Here is an 18,005-nt window from a genome sequence, read left to right as displayed (position 1 = left end):
ATTAATCTGTGTATGGCCATGTGGCTGTGGCTTACAGGCTAAAGTTCCAGCATCTGTCTCTGGTGGGGCTACAGGGTGTCTGACTCCAGCCTTCTTTTTCCCAGCATTCAGCTTAGCTTTCCCCTCCTAGTTCTGTTCTTCCCTGACAAAGGCTCAAAGCAGTTCTTTATTCATTAACCAATAAAAGCAATACATAGACAGAAGGACCTCCCACACCAAGTTGACATTGATCTCTGACCCCTACACACACGTGCACATATACAATAAGAAAATTGCAGCATGCCTCACAAATATAAAAATACTCATTGCTAAACTTTATTGATAGTTTCTGCTTGGAGCTGGTCTCTGTGCTTTTTAGTACCTGGGTTTTCAGGAATCCTTTCCTGTGGATGTGCCCCATGGGATGGAATTGGCCAACCCCCAGAGAGGCTTATTCTTCCCTCCTTTTCTGTTTGCTCATCCTCATTTCCCCTTCTCCACCCATTTGCGAGAAAGCGTTGTTAAGAAGTGTCCTCACCTCTTCATAGGAAGCAGCTGCTCCTTTTCTGGGCAGTGAAAACAACCAGGTGAGTCAGCCTATACCTGACTTTTGCCTGGGGCTTGGCTAGATTCACTAAGCATCACACAGGCAGCCTTTTGTGCTCACTCAGCATCATGTATGAGAATCTGGGAAGCTGCTTTGTTTTAAGTGCTGAGCGTCTATTTTTTTTTCTTGCTGTGTTGTAATTAAGTTAGGAGGAATTAAACTCTTTACTAAGAAGAAGGTTAATTGGATGATGTTCTGTTGTCTTTAAAATGTACAAATTGGTATTTTTTTTTCTGAAAAGTAGCCTAGAATTCTCTTCTTAAAGCAAATTTTAGGTATGCAGTACCAAGACATGCCTTTGTCACGAGTGAGAGTAATTATTCTTTGAAAAGTAAATAATCCAAAGGAACCAGCACCCTCCAGTCTCCCTCTCACTCCCTACTCCTCTCTACCTTCCACTGCAAGGGAGCCTCTGTTCTCACTTCTAACAGTTTGATCTGACTGAGTTTTCCACCTTATATAAGCAGCGCTGCACTTGATGTACGCCTCTGTCTTTTATATGCTGGCCCTTGAACCCAAGGCTGTGTGATGGCTAGGCTTGCACTATACAACTGAGCTATATCCTAACACATGAAGTGTAATTTTTTTTGGTAGATTCTTCTCATATAGAAGGAATGGCAGGCTGTGTTCCCGCACAGCTCCACATGGCTAGCTTTATACCCAGAACAATTACACAGAAACTGTATTCTTTTAAACACTGCCTGGCCCATTAGCTCTAGCCTCTTCTTGGCTAATTCTCACATCTTGATTAACCCATTTCTAATAATGTGTGTAGCACCACGAGGTGGTGGCTTATCGGGAAGATTCAGCATGTCTGACCTGGCGGCTGGCTCCATGACGTCTGAGTCACTTCCCTTCTTCCCAGCATTCTGTTCTGTCTTCTCCACCCACCTATGTTCTGACCTATCAGGCCAAGCAGTTTTCTTTATTAATTAACCAATGAAACAACAGATAGACAGATGACCCTTCTCCATCATTCTGGTAATCAATAAACTTTAAATGTGGTCTAAGACATGGTTTAATGCATTCTCATTTAACAAACAGAGGTGTTAAATAAAGAATAAAACAAAACACTAGGGAGCCAATAAACATGATCTTGTTGCCCATAGAGAACACTGTTAAGATTTTTGTTTTTTTCCAATGTTTAAAAAAATTTTATTTTTTTTTATGCGTATGAGTGTTTGCCTGCATGCAATTGTGTGCACCAGGTGAATATATGGTGTCTGTGGAGGCCTGGAGAGGGGGCCAGATCCTCTGGAAATGGAGTTAGAGAAGTTTGTAAGAAACCATGTGGGTGCTAGGAATTAAACCTCAGTCCTCTGGAGAAGCAGCCAGTGCTCTTAACTGCAAGCCTATTCTCCAGTCATTTAAGTAAACTGTTTTAGAACGTTTTGTAGCTAAGATATGCCAAGTACTTAATTTTGAATCCGGACTTAGTATTGTGTTTCAGCAATTTCTTTCTCATAAATGGTTCTGAAAAAAAATATCATTTGGAAATGTTATATGCTGTGATTTTTTTAAATGACTCACGTGCTTGTCTCTTGCTCTGATGCAGAGCATTTAAACTGCTTCTCACATTTTTTTTGCCAAGCAAAAATGTAGTTCTTGATATTTTGCTAACTATTTTACTATGCTTCTGATTATTTACTGGGTGACCATATGAGTATACAACGACTTGTCAAATATGTGAACATTATAGACAAATCAGGTAAATATTTCCAAACATGGTTTTAGGAATAGTGTAATGATTTATACTCCTGCCAGTGACATGTGACCGTGTTCCAGAGTGCCCTTACAGTACTTGGGATTCCTATATTACTAACAGAGCTTGGAGTTGAATGGGGACCTCTCAGGTTCCAAGTGAGGTTGAATATCCTCATGCCCACTTGCTTTTTGTGTTCTGTTTTTGTTCTTCTTGTAAAAATCAATTTGTTTTCCTGGTCACATTGTGTGATCGTCAACCATGGTATATATACTATTTATTACTGCCTGTTCTCAGAAAGGTAGGGTTTGTGTTTCCACCCAGAGATTGAAAGGGAGGGTTGGCCTACGGCACAAATGAATAACTTCGAAAGGATGGAGGTGGCGTGATTTAACAGTGACAGACTGTAGCTGACATTGAAAGACAGGCTGATAGTGATAAGGGATTCTAAAATCAGGCATTCAGATATTTTAATCGCTCCAGCATTCCAGAGTTTTATTGATATTTTTTATTTTCTTTTAAGATTTCATATTTATTGCAAGTTTTCCTCTCTAAGTACCCACCTCCCTGGTGTTGAGAGGTTCCAACACGAGTCCTGTTTGTTGATAATGCAGAGTACTAAGCTGCTAATATCTTTCTTTTTCACTATCTATTTTTTTTCCAAATAGGGCCAATTGTTCTTGGTGGCAGCTCCTTTCTTTTCTTTAGTTTACTACTAGCTGAACTATCCTCCATACTTTATGCCCTGGGACAGTAGAGAGCCCACGTTCTCACTTTAACAATATAGCAGAAATTTGGCATAAAACACACTGGTAATTTAAAAGCAATTCTCTTTAATATTTAAATTCTTGCTGTTTGAACCCACTAATGTTCCTTAGATGGTTCTTTCTCAAGAGTCTTGAATATGCCTCTGAGCTGGTTTTGAACTTCTAGGTTACACTATTTTGATCTGTAAAAGCACACTTTTCCTGTATCTCCTGTTTCCAATCAAGTAGTTACTCCATATTCCAGACTATAAAAACCAAATCCCAAAATACAGCAGTTGATAGACTTCAAGTCAGCTGTTTAATAAGCAAATTCTGGAGCTTGGATATAGGATGAGCTATATCCTAGCTCGAGAATTTATGTATTTAAGAATTTTGAGAGTTGTCAAAACAAAATCCTGTTAGACTTCCCTTTTTTTCCTTCCTGTTCTTTCTTACTTTACCTCCCTTCCTTCCTCCCCTTTCTGCTTTCTTTCCTTTCCTTTGCTCTTTTATCTTTCTTCTTATTAAAGATTTTTATAATTTTGTTTATAGTTATAGATACTAAAGATAGGCCAGTAAATAAAGTATCACCCCCATGGAACTTTATTTCTACAATTAGATTCATTAGAATACATATAAGCAGCAAAATACATTTCTTATAAGTGTGTGTTTATGACTTCGGACCATTGATCTGGTCATGGAGCTGTCATATCAGCCAATTTTTTTAAAATAAGGTCAACCTTTTTATTTATTTATTTATTTATTTATTTATTTATTTATTTATTTATTTATTTATTATGTATACAATATTCTGTCTGTGTGTATGTCTGCAGGCCAGAAGAGGGCACCAGACCTCATTCCAGATGGTTGTGAGCCACCATGTGGTTGCTGGGAATTGAACTCAGGACCTTTGGAAGAGCAGGCAATGCTCTTAACCACTGAGCCATCTCTCCAGCTATCAGTCAATTTTTGCAGTGTTTTTTTCATCATTTTGGAGAGCTCGTCTGTTGTGGGAAGTCCTTCTGTATATGTGTTGCTTTTTTGGTTAATGAATAAAGAAGCTGCTTTCAGCCAATGGTTTAACAAAATATAGCCAGGCCGGAAGAGATATATAGAGAGAGTAGATAGAGTTGGGAGAAGCCACGTAGCCCCGCCAGAGACAGATGCTGGATGAACTCTGCTGGTAAGCCACAATCACGTGGCGATACACACATTAATAGAAATGGGTTAAATTAAGATGTAAGAGGTAGCCAATAAGAAGCTAGAGCTAATAGGCCAAGCAGTGACTTAATTAATGAAGTTTCTGTGTGGTTATTTTGAGTCTGGGCGACCGGGAACAAACAAGTGATCTCCTTCTACACTCCTCTGCTTTCCTTTTGGCAGAAGCTCCACTCTCCACCAAATCCTGGCAAACCTACGTGTGTATTCCACCTGTACAGGTCAATCTTTCCCACATGCTAGGTTAATGGAGCCATTGGATTTTGTGGGCCTGGCTGCTTTCAGTTAGAATGTTGTTTTGAGATTCTGCATGTTGCCCTACATACGGGGGTCTTAGTTCTGTTTTCATTCTTGAATTTCAAACTGAATTTTAGTCCTTTCATCATCATTTCATGGTCATTTGGATTCCTTCCAGTTTTGGAGGTTAGGAATGATGCTTTTACGAACATTTGTTTGTAGTGGGTTTGTGTATAGGGGTGGGGGGAGGAGTATGTTCGAATCCCGTTAGAGTAAACACTTGGGAGCAAGATCACTGGTTCCTGTATGGAACAGCTGTTTCTAAGAGGCTGTACCACAACCTTCCAAACTTACAACAGTGAATGAGAATCCTGGGTGTTGTGTGTCCTTGCTGGTATTTGGTCGGTTTTAAAAGCAGACTGAACTGTTTGATTAGCTTCTATCTTCATGGAAGACATCAGTTCTTTGCTCTCCGTAATCAGTGCTATTGTTTTCTATTTGCGTTTCCTTTTAAATTAACAGAGACTGACCCCATCAAATTATAATGACTAGAGGAGGCCTCTTGAATCATTCTCGCCTGTGTCTGCTCTGGAGAGCTCCCTTCTCTAGTGTTAAAGACGGCGTTAACAAACATACGGGGACACGTGACACGTCGGAAGGCCATGGCTCTGCTAGGTAGGTCTATTAGCGGCCTTTCTTGCAGCCGTGACAGCACACCTGACGGAAATGTGGTGTTGGAAGATGGTTTCTTTCGCTTCATGGGCCAGGAACGACAATCCACAACTGGAGGGAACGTGTGAGAGAGGGAGCAGCCCACAGCTGTAGCCATGGGAGCAAAAGACACGGCTGCTGCCAGTCAGGGAGCAGAAAGAGGGCCCCAAATGAGGCCCTGTTACATGGGGCCCAGTCCCGTGACCTGACCCAGTCTGCTGGCTAGCGTCTGGATCCAAAGTGTTCCACAACCTTGCCAAACAACTTTACCAGCTGGAGACAAGTTGTTCAAACACATGATCTTGCGCGAGGGACTTTTCTCTTAAGGAAAAAAGAATAACAATGAGGAAATGAGTGAGAGAAAATTCTGGGAGCAAAGCCAGAGGATCTGGGATGTAATCAAGAAAAGCTTTGTTCCAGAATGACTAATCGGGATGGGTTGTTGGTGGGAACAAACACAGGAAGTTCAGGGCTTACTCAATAATCCATTTCTGGGGCAGCAGGAGCCTAAACTTGGTTGTGGTATTATTAATACTAGATGTGGTAAAATTTTTAAAAGGTTAAGGATTATTTAAGTTACTATCTGAATATTCTGGAGGAGAGGCCAGTGCTTTTAACCACAAAACCATGTCTTCAGTGATGCAGTAAAGCATTTTCAAAATCCTTGTCTTGATGCTTCCGTGGCCAGGCAATTCCCCAGGTGTTTCTGAGGCACTTCCTCGGCGGTACTGACATTTGACACACATGGCCTCTTGGCCCAAATAGAGCTGCTCTTTCCTTAGTCCCAGGCGATTACTTCCTGTGATTTTTTTTTCCTTCTGCTCTGGATCCTCGTCCAATTCCATTGTGTTTCCCAATCTCTAAGTGTCGACCTCTCTAGCCTGAACCTTGTTACCCATCCCCGGACTCGCGTATCTATTTACTCAACTTGGACAGCTCCATAAACAGACTCCTGGTCTCCACAAGCCCAAGCCCACATTTTTGGGGTCTTCCACTATTCTAAGCGCTCAGGTCCCAAACTGAAAGTCTCCCCAGATTTTTCTCTTTGTCTCACTTACTAGTTCCCATTCAGCATTATATGTCTGGTTCTGCCGTTGCTGTTGTTTTGAGACAGCATCTTACCACATAGATGAGGCTGGTCTCAGATTCACAAAGAACCACTTGTCCCTTCCAAGGGCTGACAGTCAGGACACGATGCACCATTCCCACCCACCGTATGTTTTTATATTTGTCTTAAAAAACCTAGGCTGTGGCCTTTTTTTTTTTTCTGGCCATGGATCAACTCACCAGCACCCTTTGGTTGTTTCAGAACTCTCTCAGCAAAAGCCAGAGTGACTTAAATGAAATAAGCAATTAGATGTTTTCATTGCACTTTTAAAAATGCCTTGGTGGCTTCTCATCGCATCCAGAAATAAACTCATAGTTCTTAGAATTGGCCAATGGCTAAAACTCTACAACAATCAACTCCTTGTTATTGCTCTGACCCAGAACTAGTTGCATATGGTAGTGACCCCTTCCAAGATCTCCAGTGGATGCTTGAAACCCCATAAATAGTATTTTTTCTTATACATGCATATACCAAGTGCAAATTTTCATATTTTCACTTAATAGATGTGGTTTATTACTTCCATTTGCATCTCCTCGTTACCAGTCTTACTAGCCTTATCTTTTGGGACCATTATTAAATAAAATAAGAGTATGTAGAGCAGAAGTGGTGTGATACAACAGTTGATCTGGTAACTGAGCTGGTTATTAAGGGGCCAACGGGTAGGGAGTATAAGAAGCGTGGATACATTGTGTAATTCGTAAATCTTAGGAGGAAAGCGTAGGAAATTTCACCATGCTATTTAGATGGATAATAATGGAAAACACACTTTGTATCTTTCTGAAAATTTCATTTAATACTTCCTGGGCAGTGCTGAGCATGAGCAAGTGAATCTGAGGAAAGCAAAGCCACAGATAGGGGGTGGAGAACTCTTATGAGTTGCATTGCTCACTGCAAAATGAAGAGTCAAACTCCTCACTACAATTATTATTACATATTTAAACGTGCTGAGAGTCAAGCATTAAAGAAAGTCAGAGCTCTCGTGGACATAGGGACCTTGTGACTATGTCTGGTCTGTGCTGCTGGCTCTGCATGGAACCTGCTCTTGGCATGCCCTTTCTCTGTCTTACTTTAAATTAAAGGCTTTTGTTGGGTTTCTTAAATATGCCAAGTATGCTCCAACCTCATGTTCTGCTTCCTCTGCTCGACTTCCTCTTCCTTACATTTCTGCACAACCCAGTTCCTCAGGCATGGGCTGGCATAGGGACACTGGGCTGGCATAGGGACACCGGGCAGGCATAGGGACACCGGGCAGGCATAGGGACACTGGGCAGGCACAGGGACACCGGGCAGGCACAGGGACACCGGGCTGGCACAGGGACATTGGGCGGGCACAGGGACACTGGGCTGGCACAGGGACATTGGGCGGGCACAGGGACACCGGGGAGGAGCTTCAGTCCTATATTTAAAACAAGTTTAGACTTTAGGGATCTAATAAAGGTAATACACACACAAGCTCTAAAATAATAGAAGTTAAATTCTTCCCCAAACTTGTACAGCTCTTGGATAGGAACTGCATACATGACATTCAAAATCGTAAACACTATTAGATGATAAGGGTGTACATAGGAGTGGGGCAGATGTACGGGAACTCACTAGTTTATATTTCTTACAGAATAGGGGCGGCCTCGTTCTAAGATACTCACTGGAGAAATGATTTGGAACACAATAATTAAAGGAAGAAGAAAAAGAACAATAGCCTAGGGCTTGACCACTTCCATGTGGTAAAAACGCTCACATTTATGGGGACAGAAGTTTTGCAAAGAAATACTTAAAATAAAATTAAAAATACCACATCAATTCTGGTCAGAGGGGTGTGGATTTTAGTTTCACTATGCGACTGATTCTCTCAGGCAGGGGTTCCCAGCCTATGGGTCCCAGGCAGGGATTCTCAGCCTATGGGTCTCAGGCAGGGATCACATATCAGATGTTTACATTACGATTCACAAAAGTATCAAAATTACAATTATGAAGTAGCAACAAAAATAAATTTATGGTTGGGGTCAGCACAACATGACGAACTGTATTAAAGGGTCACAGCATCAGCTAAGCTGAGAACCACTGCTCTGGGACTTACTTGCCTTTGCTGAAAGTGGGAACAAAAGGAACAACTTTTTCCTGGGATTTTTGTGAACAATAGATACAATAACTAGTAAATTAACAAGGCTTATTGAACACAGTAAGTTTTAAATGGATGTTATTTAGTATTTTTTTAAATTTATTTATTTATTATGTATACAATATTCTATCTTTGTGTATGCCTGCAGGCCAGACCTTATTACAGATGGTTGTGAGCCACCATGTGGTTGCTGGGAATTGAACTCAGGACCTTTGGAAGAGCAGGCAATGCTCTTAACTGCTGAGCCAAAAGACTTACTTTTGTTCTATGTATTGGCTTTGTTTTTATGCAGGCACGTGTACTACATGGATGCCTGGCGCCTGAAGAGGCCACAAGAGGGCAGCACTCCCTAGAGCTGGGGTTACTGATGGTTGTAAGCCACTGTGTGAGTGCTGGAAACAGAACTCAGGTCCTCTGTAAAGGCAGCAAGTGCTCTTAATCTCTGAGCCATCTCTTCAGTCCCAAGATTTTGTTCAGGTTTTTTTTTTTTTTTTTTTTTTGTTTTTCGAGACAGGGTTTCTCTGTGGCTTTGGAGCCTGTCCTGGAACTAGCTCTGTAGACCAGGTTGGTCTCGAACTCACAGAGATCCGCCTGCCTCTGCCTCCCGAGTGCTGGGTAGCTTAGGGAAATACTGGAGAAATAAAGTATTCTTAAAGTCAGGCTGCACGCCCAGTCGTAGATAGCTGACAGGAAATAACTCAACAGCATCTTTGGAAGTTCTTTGTCTCAAAAGACCATGTTGGGCTTTACAATTTTTAAAAAATATATTATTTTTTAATTTTATTTAATTTGGATCTTTTTCTTCTCTCTTTTTTACCCTATAGGTCCTTTGAATATATATTATGACTTCCAGTTTAGTGTTTTTATGGAATTTCTAAGTGTTTGAACCAGTGGGTCTCTGTCTATATCTGCTTCTTGTGCCTTCTCTTTGGTCTCTTTTCCTTCTGTTTGTGTGTTTCATTCTATTCTGATATGTTAGTTTTTGTTTCATAGTATTGAATTTTGTTTTGTTATTTTTCCCTTAGAAGCCTGTGTGTTTTCTAATGAGACACAGAAAGGGGGTGGATCTGGATGGGAGGCGAGGTGACAAAGGACTGAGTGGGGTACAGAAAGGGGACCATAATCAGGATATATTCCATGAGAAAAATAAATCACTTTTAATAGAAGAAGATTTTAATGTCCTCTTTATTTATAGTCCCAAAGTTTGGGTCCAGCATCTCCAATTGTTTGTGGGAAGGATGTGGCTGTTTATGCTATAATTCATTGTGGTTTGGCTAAGGGAAGTTACATAATGTAGCTGTTTTATGCTGATCACTAAAGAAATTTCTGTTGTGACAAAGACATGAAAATTTCTGAGTAACCTAAAACATCATTTAAAACTGGACTCTCTGGCTATTGAGAGACCACACGTTATGGAACTGCTTTCTGTCCTTGGTGTGTATAGAGGAACAGAAGAACCTGGGACTGACAAAGTCCAGACTTCAGTGGGCAGACAGGGAAGGCAGTGTCTTCTCTCCTTGACTTTAATCCACACAGCGGCCATGCCTTTGTCTAAAACAGGAAGATGGCTATTCTCTATTATTTGGTATGAGACATATTTACAGAGGATATTGTAAAACATTAAATTTATTAAGAGAAAAAGGCTACAAATGTCCCATCCCAGGTTGAGATTCTGTGTTGTCCCACGTATCTATTCATGTCCCCACGAGGAAGTCCTTGCATGCGATCCCTAAGATGCTGGTTTCTATTCACAAATTCTTTTCAAAAGAGAAAGAATGTTCTTTAATTCAGTTTTCCTCTTGGAACTCTTTGTGGTTTGTTAATGCTGAGAAACACATGGGTCACAAACTATGGCCACCGAGAAAACTTTAATTGGAGATAACTATGGTCTATTCATCAAGCACCTGGTGTAGATTAGTCAAATATTTGAAGTCACATAATGCAGAATTATTATGGCTTTCTGGAAGGTCCCTTTGGTCCCGAGCTCTGACCGGCTATGACAACTAATGCCACTCTATGTTTGCTAGATTTACAAGCACAGTGTTAAGAATATTTTCGTATTGAAATGAGAACCTGTCAGGATCGATTATGCCTTAGCTCATGATCCAAACTGCGTCATTACTGAACCATTATTAGAACTGAGCTTCAGATGACAGCCCTGCCATTCCCCACTGTGTGTGTCTAAGGGAATCATAAAGCCCTGGGCATGAGCATTGCTGTTGGTTACCAGGATTGAAATGTATGACTCGGGCAACAAGAAATTAATATTGTTGATTGTTTTCATTAGTTACTAGGTTGCTTAACAACTCAGTTGTCATTAATAGCTCAATTATCAATTAATCAATTAATTGTCATTTACTGCCTATTTTGTAAATACTGGTTCTCCATTCTTCATCTCTTTATTATGAAAATAGATTTTTGCTCTTTACATCTCAGTATTTCATGACCCTAATTCGTCTATGCACAAGTTTGGCACATTGAGAATTGATCCAATCCATAGGACAAAATCTGTAATTTTCTAGGTGCTGGTTATTAAACTAGCTGTTCTTTTTTCCAGGTATTCTTCAAGGCCTGAGTCTAAGGCAATTCTTGGAGATTCTTATTCACTTTCATTGACTGTTTTACTCTTGTGGAAGTAAAGGTGATATTAGATATGCCTGTGAAAGGCTTTATAGTCACCCTGGTAAGAGAATAGATATCTTTAAGCTTATAAGGAAACACTTCCCTCTTCACCAAAACTCTAGCTATAGACTATATTATAAACTCTAATATATTAGCATATTGAATGTTTTCTCCAGTCACCATTCTTAGAAAAGAAAACTAGGAAACAGAGCTGTGGCAACCCCAATGCTTATTTATTATAATTATTAGTGTGTGTAAAGGAGTGAAGGTGAGCACACGTGTGCCAAACATGAGACTCATATATTTAACTACAACTTTCCCCAAAACATGTGATGGATATATATATACATACACACACACACATATCAGAAAACAGAAGTCGATATGGGGTAAAGGGGTGAAATGAGGCACCATATTGTCTAAAAACTAAGAAAGCTCCTGTGGCCAAGGACAGAAGTGCACACATAGAGAGAAGCTGTCAGTAGAAAAGGAAAAGGTTAAGGATTTTATGGTTTTGACCTAAGGAGGAATAGGCCTTATTTACCACAAGGGAGGTGGCAAGAATCCTGTTGTAATTGGAAACACCAAAAGATGTCAACTGGATTTACCTTGTAGGTTCTTGATTTAACCATCTGATGATGAGGCTCATGAAAGAGCCAGACAAGATAAGGAAGTGCACCCAGAATGCATCTGTGCTGCTGGGTTGGGAGCACAGGGAGGGACTGAGACTGACAAATTCTCTCAGGATGTGACCTCCACAGTCCCAGCTGAGGATGACATGAGCTGAGACGGAAGGACCTGTGAACCTCTGTGGCAGGCCACTCAGGACCCTTAGAATTGAGACTGTCCAAACAAACGGCCCTGCTGTGAAACACCACCACCCTCATGTGTTGCCACCACACGGAGAGAAGCGACTTCCTGGAGACCCTATATCCAGTTGCACAGTAACACACTTGCTACAAGGCAGTTACGATGCCCTCCATTATGGATAGGGGTCTGTTTGTCCAAACCTGCTAAGCTGCTTACCTTGTTCCCTTTCTTCCCCTTAATTTGATCTGAAGTGTCTCTGGCTCGGAAGGAATAGGAGTGGTGAAGGATATAAAAGGGAGTCTCGGCAGTCAGAGAGAAAAGGGAGATTAAAGTTAGTGCCATTTAGAGGCCATTGTGTGCTCATAGGCCACACATACACATGTGCATGTGCGCGCGCACACAGATACCCACATAACCCAAGAAAGAAAGAAAGAAAGAAAGAAAGAAAGAAAGAAAGAAAGAAAGAAAGAAAGAAAGAAAGGCATTGTGTATAATCTTCATGTCTTGTCCCTATGCAAGGGAGAGAACTTTGGAGAGGAGAAAGAGAAAAAGTAACATTTCTTTTTTTCCAGGAAGACAGAGTATCAAAGCAAAGGGTTTCCACACCTGAAGATAGAAAAGCAAAGTCTAGAGATCAAATCCTCCAAAAAGGAATCTTAGCCCAAAGTAACTGGAAGGTGTTTGAACCACAGAAGGCAGTGACTTGAATCAAAAGACTAAAGAAGGCCACCTGTTCTGTCCTCAGAGGAACCTCCTTAATGATAAGCCAATGTTGGATGCCAAATTTGTCACTTACAGATCAAGATTCCATTTTATTGATCTTTAGTAATGTTAATAAAAAAAGAATTTCTAAAACCGAACTCAGAAGAGAGCTTGAGAACTGTTTTGTAAGAGTTTGAGAGAAAACAACTGTTATCTGATTAGCTGTTAGGGTCAGAGTGCTGGCTAAGAACAGAAACAGCCATGCATTAGCTGCTAGGGATAGAGTGATGGGTAAAAAGAGCCATGCCTTTTGAGGGAGGGTCCGAGAAAGCAGGCAAGTTTGGCAGTGGAGCTGAGCAAGCAGTGGCAGTTGGAGGCGGGACACTTTTAGAGAAAGACTTAGAATGTGCAGAGTGCCAGTGAAAGTATGCTTAGGTGTTGAAATAGGAGCGGCGGGGCTGTGTCCCCAGCACCCGGGCCGCCTGCTAGCTCTCCATAGCTATGTGAACTTCAAGACAAGGAAACTTGAACTATCTAGTAAAAGTATTTTGATAAAAATCATGGTCAATAAGAAATATGAAATACAGAAAAAGCCCCTGCGTAATGACAATCATAACACATTCAAAAGTTCAAATTACTGATTAAAAAAAAAAAACAAACAAAATCCAATTTACTAATAAGATAGCATATTGGCCCAAATCCTAGCTGCCTCTTTGAGTTTCAATCCCCTGTGAACTCCTTTGCTGTTTTCGGGTTGTCCCCTCAGAACTCATGTGGAAATTCAGGTGCAACTTTGCTAATATCAGGAGGTGAACCTTCAGAAACATGAAGAAGGAGAAGGCTTCACGCTCAGAATCGATTGTTGCCACTATTCTGATAGTGGACTAGTTATTTCTGGAATGGATTACTTGTAAGTTCTAACAAATTTTGTCCTTTCTACTCCTTTGCCACGTCGTGTTCTTGGACTTCTCAGCTTCGAGAAGAATGAGTCAAAAAAAGCAAAAAGCAAACATAAAAACCCCAATCTTTCTATAGTTTATAATTTACTCAGCCTCTGGTATTCTGTTAGAGCAATAGAAAATGGATCTGGGGATATATAACATGTCAGCTGCATGACCAAGAGACTCTGAGTTTGCTACAAAATCCATGTAAAAAGTTGGGGATGGTGGTATATGCTTGCAATCTCAGCAATGAGGGATGGATCCAGGTTCCTTAGGATTCACTAGGCAGCCAGCTTCACAGAATCAGCAAGCTTCAGATCCCAATAAAAGATCCTACATCAAAAAACAAGGTGGTACGGGAGATTTAATGCTTAAGTGAAGTTATTGTTCTTCAGAGAATGCAGTTTGGTTCCTATAACTCACATTGGGTGGGTCAAAACTGATTTTAACTCCAGCTCTTAGCAATCTATCTGGTGGCCTCTTTTGGCTTCTAATGACACCCACTTACAAAGACACACTTACACATGAAAGAATATAATAAAAATGAGTCCTAAAAAAAGAAAAGGCGTATAGCTCTCTTGAGGTACTAACAGCCTGCTTCCACATGCAAACATGTGCACACACATTCTCCCATGCATATGCGATCCCTACACACACACACATGCCAAAAAAGGGGAAAAAAGATTAAAATATTGTGAAGGAAATTTGTTGCCCCCAGTTTACCAATCTTTTTTTTTAAAATATTTATTTATTTATTATGTATACAATATTCTGTCTGTGTGTATGTCTGCAGGCCAGAAGAGGGCACCAGACCTCATTCCAGATGGTTGTGAGCCACCATGTGGTTGCCGGGAATTGAACTCAGGACCTTTGGAAAAGCAGGCAATGCTCTTAACCACTGAGCCATCTCTCCAGCCCCCCCAATCTTTTTTTTTTATTGATTTTATTGAGCTATACATTTTTTCTCTGTTCCCCTCCCTTCCTTTCCCCTCCCCTTCAACCCTCTCCCATGGTCCCTATGCTCCCAATTTACTCAGGAGATCTTGCCTTTTTCTACTTCCCATGTAGATTATATCTATGTATGTCTCTCTTAGGGTCCTCATTGTTGTCTAGGTTCTCTGGAATTGTGATTTGTAGGCTGATTTTCTTTGCTTTATGTTTAAAAACCACTTATGAGTGAGTACATATGATAATTGTCTTTAGGTCTGGGTACCTCACTCATATTGATGTTTTCTAGTTCCATCCATTTGCCTGCAATTTCAAGATGTTATTTTTTTCTGCTGTGTAGTACTCCATTGTGTAAATGTACCACATTTTCCTTATCCATTCTTTGGTGGTGGTTGTTTCCAGGTTCTGGCTATGACAAACAAAGCTGTTATGACAAACACTGAAAGAAATGAAACTGGTCAGAGAGACCTAATTGCTTTCCATCTGTTTAGGCTAGGCTATTTTGAAAAACACTACATATGTAACAAGGACCATAAAAGGAGCCAATAACAATCGGGAGATCATTGCTTCAAAGATAGCAAAGAACTAGCCAAATAAAAATATGTCCATAGTATGCTTCATCTACATACCCCAAAGACAGATAGAAATGGGCCAACTGAGAACATACTTATGTCCATACTTATTTGCATAATGATATGTTTATTGAACTTCACACCCTTTTGTAATCATTTGCTGTCCTCAATTAGGTCTGGGTATGCAAATTAGGTGAGAACTGTTGGTCCTGCAAGATTGTCTATAAAAAGTCCTGTAATCTCTGGAAGGCAGCTCCTCCCACCCTCGCTGCATTGAGTGTGCTGGACGAGTTCCCTGCCTAGGCTCATACTGAGCTTTGAAATAAACCTTGCTTTTGCATCCAAGTTCCAGATCCCTGTGGTCTCTTTGGGGGCCAAGAGTCTGGGTGCAACAATAGTTGAGCACATGTCCTTGTGGTATGGTTGTGATTCCTTTGGATATATACCCAAAAATGGAATTGCTGGGTCTTGAGGAAGGTTGTTTCCTAATTTTCTGAGAAATCATACTGATATCCAAAGGAGGCGTATCAGCTTGCATCCCTACCAGCAATGTAAGAATGTTCCCTTTCCTCCACAACCTCTCCAGCATAAGTTGTCACCAGTGTTTTTGATCTTGGCCATTCTTTTTTGTTTTTTTAGTTTTTCGAGACAGGGTTTCTCTGTAGCTTTGGAGCCTGTCCTGGCACTAGCTCTTGTAGACCAGGCTGGCCTCGAACTCCCAGAGATCTGCCTGCCTCTGCCTCCCAAGTGCTAGGATTAAAGGCATGCGCCACCACCGCCTGGCCGATCTTGGCCATTCTTAAAGGTATAAGACGGAACCTCAGAGTTGTTTTGATTTGCATTTATCTAATGACTAAGGATGTTGAGCATTTCCTTAAGTGCCTTTCAGCCATTTTAAATTCCTCTGTTAAGAGTTATTTGTTTAAGGGCTGTACTCCATTTTTATTGGATTATTTATTCTTTTGATGATTGATTTCTTGAGTTCTTTCTATATTTTGGAGATCAGCCCTCTGTCCAATGTGGGGTTGGTGAAGATCTTTTCCGATTCTGTAGGCTGATGTTTTGTTTTGTTGACCATGTCCTTTGCTTTACAGAAGCCTTTCAGTTCCAGGAGGCCCCATTGTTGCTCTCTGTCTGTGCTACTGGGGTTATATTTAGGAAGTAGTCTCCTGTGCCAATGCCATCAAGTGTACTTCCCACTTTCTCTTCTATGAAGTTCAGTATGGCTGGCTTAATGTTGAGGTCTTTGATCCATTTGGATTTGAGTTTTGTGCATGGGGATAGATATGGATCTATTTTCATCCTTCTACAGGTTGATATCCAATTATGCCAGCACCAATTGTTAAAATGCTTTCTTTTTTCCATTTTATATTTTTTGCTTCTTTGTCAAAAATCAGGTGTTCCTAGGTGTGTGGATTAATATCTGGCTCTTCGATTCAGTTCCATTGGTCCTCCTGTCTGTTTTTATGCCAATACCAGGCTGTTTTCAGTACTGTTGTTCTGTAGTAGAGTTTGGAATCAGGGTCTGAGATGCCTCCAGAAGTTCCTTTATTGTACAGAATTGCTTTGGCTATCCTGGGTTTTTTGCTTTTCTTTATGAAGTTGAGTACCGTCCTTTCAAGGGCTGGGAAGAATTTTGCTGAGCATTGCATTGAATCTGCAGATTGCATTTGGTAAGACTGTCTTTTTTACTATGTTAATTCTACCTATCCAAGAGCATGGGAGATCTTTCCACTTTCTGGTGCCTTCTTCAATTTCTTTCTTCAAAGATTTAAAGTTTTTGTTATACAAGTCTTCCACTTGTTTGGTTAGAGTAACTCTGAGATATTTTATGCTATTTGTGGCTACTGTAAAAGATGATGTTCCTCTTATTTTGTTATCAGCCTATTTGTCATCTGTGTAAATGAGGAATACTGATTTTTTGATTTAATCTTGTATCCTGCTACATTACTGAAAGTGCTTATGAGTTGTAGAAGTTTCTTGGTAGAATTTTTGGGGTTGCTTATGTAAACTATCATATTATCAACATATTGCGAGAGTTTGACTTATTCTTTTCTGATTTGTACCTTGGTGTCCTTTTGTTGTCTTCTTGCTCCAGCTAGGATCTCAAGAACTATATTGGATAAATATGGAGAGAGTGGACAACCTTGTCTTGTTCCTGATTTCAGTGGGATCACTGTGAGTTTCTCTCCATTTAGTTTGATGTTGGCTGTTGGCTTGCTATATATTGTCTTTATTATGTCTTAGGTATGTTCCCTGTATCCCTGCTCCACTTCACTGATCTTCTGTTTAGCTTTTATCTATTTAATTTACAAGTTGTTCTCAGGACTGAGGCAAAGACAGTGGAGTCAAGTCTTTTCCACCACACGTAGATGAAAGAATATTAGATCTAGAGGACATGTGGAAAGCCAGAATACGCCTTCCTTGTGTTAAGGACAGTTGAGTAAAGGCAAGCAAGAGACAACACATTGCAGAAAGCTCTGTTTGCCTAAAGTTAGGCCTAGATTCACAAAAACACAGTCGAGGGCAGGTACCAGGGGAACCTATGTCAACAAGCTCTACTAGCTACCCATACGTGCCCTTGTTTGTCTCACCCACTGTGCTGCCCACAGAGACCCGAAGTCCTTTCCGTTTGCTCTGTTACTTCTGTAAAAGTTTCTTGTTCTTTGTCAAGTGTGCTATGTCAACTAGAATTTAAAGCTGCACTTGGAGGCTTACTTACTTCCTGGTCATGTTTCATATATATTTTGAAATATGCATGTGATAAACTTCTGTTTGTCTTCCCCTCCTTACTCAGCCCTTTGTGAGAGCCTCCTTTCCAGTTATAAACTCATGAGAGTTACTAACAATCTCCACACACATACCTGCATCAATCCATTCAGTGCCTACGTACGCAAGGCAACAATGGATGAGTTCAGAAGTACTTAGAGGCGGGCTGGTCCTTCTTGTTACCTGTCTAGGCTTCAAATTTGTTTCCTGAGCTCAC

The 18,005-nt window shown here is 40.7% G+C and overlaps 1 long non-coding RNA gene across 1 annotated transcript; it reads left to right on the top strand.

Annotated features, from left to right (window-relative positions):
* The first annotated feature begins 501 nt into the window (after positions 1 to 501).
* On the top strand, positions 502 to 17,194 carry LOC126511918 (uncharacterized). The gene is made up of 3 exons (XR_007594821.1): positions 502 to 566; positions 5,012 to 5,164; positions 17,118 to 17,194. It is a non-coding gene; the product is annotated as an uncharacterized lncRNA (long non-coding RNA).
* The last annotated feature ends 811 nt before the right edge of the window (positions 17,195 to 18,005 follow it).

Source organism: Alexandromys fortis, unplaced genomic scaffold, assembly GCF_014885135.2.
Source record: "Alexandromys fortis isolate MF-2015 unplaced genomic scaffold, M_Fortis_MF-2015_v1.1 scaffold_107, whole genome shotgun sequence".
Classification (NCBI taxonomy): Eukaryota; Metazoa; Chordata; class Mammalia; order Rodentia; family Cricetidae; genus Alexandromys; species Alexandromys fortis.
The sequence above is the reverse complement of the archived record's forward strand: the minus strand, read 5'-3'. Positions and strand labels throughout refer to the sequence as shown.